Source organism: Vicugna pacos, chromosome 7 (genome assembly GCF_048564905.1).
Source record: "Vicugna pacos chromosome 7, VicPac4, whole genome shotgun sequence".
Classification (NCBI taxonomy): Eukaryota; Metazoa; Chordata; class Mammalia; order Artiodactyla; family Camelidae; genus Vicugna; species Vicugna pacos.
In genome coordinates this window covers 10,273,452-10,275,295 of record NC_132993.1, presented here as the reverse complement: position 1 = coordinate 10,275,295, position 1,844 = coordinate 10,273,452, and the positions used below count along the sequence as shown (strand labels likewise).

General features: G+C 53.1%; 1 pseudogene; it reads right to left on the bottom strand.

Moving 5' to 3' along the window:
• On the bottom strand, window positions 1-945 carry LOC102528790 (olfactory receptor 2F1-like; annotated as a pseudogene).
• Between the last annotated feature and the right edge of the window lie 899 nt (window positions 946-1,844).

Genomic DNA, 1,844 nt, shown 5'->3' with positions numbered 1-1,844 from the left:
CTACTGCTTTGATTCAGAGCTCCTCATCAGAACCCGAGTCAAAGCAGCTTTCATCTCTTTGTTCCTGAGGCTGTAGATGAGCGGATTCAACATGGGGGTCACCACAGCGTAAAACAGCACCACCGTCTTGTCCTGCTCGGCTGACACTGTGGAGCCGGGCTGCATGTGGGTGACCAGGGCTGTCCCGTAAGACATGGAGACCACAGTGAGGTGGGAGGCGCAGGTCCTGAAGGCTTTGCGGCGTCCCCCGGTGGAGCGAATCCGCAGAATGGCGGCCATGATGTAGGCATAGGACAGTGCGACCAGGCAGCAGGGCACCAGCAGCACCACCACGCTGGAGGCCACTATGACCGCTTGGTTGAGGGTGATGTCCACGCAGGCCAACCTGACGAGTGCCATTGTCTCGCAGGCCACATGGTTCAACACGTGGCGCCCGCAAGTGGGCAGACGCAAGGCGAAGGCGGTCTCCACCACAGCATTAACCAGGCCCACCAGCCAAGAGGCCGCTGCCAGCCCTGGAGTGCAGAGCCTGGGGCCCATCACTGCCGCGTAGCGCGGGGGGTCACAGACGGCCACGTAGCGGTCATAGGCCATTGCTGCCAGCAGCAGGAACTCAGTCCCCCCCAGGGTCAGGGAGAAGAAGTGCTGGGTTCCACATCGGGTGAAGGAGATGGCCTTCTTCTACAGGAGGAAGTGCGCCAGCATCTGGGGGACCCCGCTGGTGGTGTAGCAGATGTCCACTACGGAGAGGTGGCAGAGGAAGAAGTACATGGGCAGGTGGAGGCGGGCGTCCAGCCAGATCAGGAGGATGATGAGCCCGTTGCCCAGCAAGGTCAGCAGATAGGCGGCCCCAAACAGGACAAAGAGTCCAGCCTGTATCTGCCTGTCCCTGGAGAGTCCCATTAGGACAAACTCACTCACCCAGGTCAGGTTGTCCGTCCTCATGGAGCAGGTGGGTCAGGCTGCCAGGGGAGGAGCAGAGACAGGGAGGGGCAAGAAAAGGTCTCACTTTAGGAGTCTGGGATTAAGGCATGGGCCAAGACTAGAGCTGGGATTGGGGCACCTGCCCTCATGTTCCTTAACCTAGTGCTTAGGGGAGAATTCAGTGGAGAAGGTGTGGAAAAGGGCATTTGGGTTCTCATGCTAGACTCAGGGATGAAGTCCCTGTTCTGGTCATCCTTTTACATCAGGATCCAGTGCAGTTACAGTTGTATAGGAGATAAGCCATCAGTGCAGAAGGAAAGATAGAGGGAAAAAGTGGTGGGGAAAAGGGAGAAACGGAGGAAAGTTTAAAAAAAAAGTAAACGAGAAAGAAGAACTAAGGAAGAAAGGTAAGGAAACAAAAAAGGAGGGAAGGGAAGTGGAAGGCAGGGAAGAAGGGGAGGAGTCTTCAGGGTGGGGTGGCCCGGGGGAAAGTGTTAAAACAGACACTTGAGACCAAGGTGGGTGCCTGGGGTCCTCAGTGTCATTCCTAAAAGACTGAATTCATTTACTCTTCATGTTTCTTCTGGGGTCCAGTCGAGGTCACTGCTGAGAAAGGAGTCCTCACACTTCATTCACATTGTGCCCATCAGTCTGGATGAAGCTTAGATCCTTTAAACCAGCATCTGTTAAGCCCCTGCTATGTGCCTGGGACTGTGCTAGACATCAGACACCTGTCAGTGAGCCAGAAAGAAGCATGAGTCCTGCTCCTTGGTTCTTATAATTTAATCAGAGACACATAGATTAAACTAATAATTACAAAATTAATAAAGTATAATTGTGCTAAGTGCTATGAAGGGAAAGAATAAGGTTACTAGTTGGTTAATTAAATTTGCAGCTTTATTTAAATTATGACTACAATT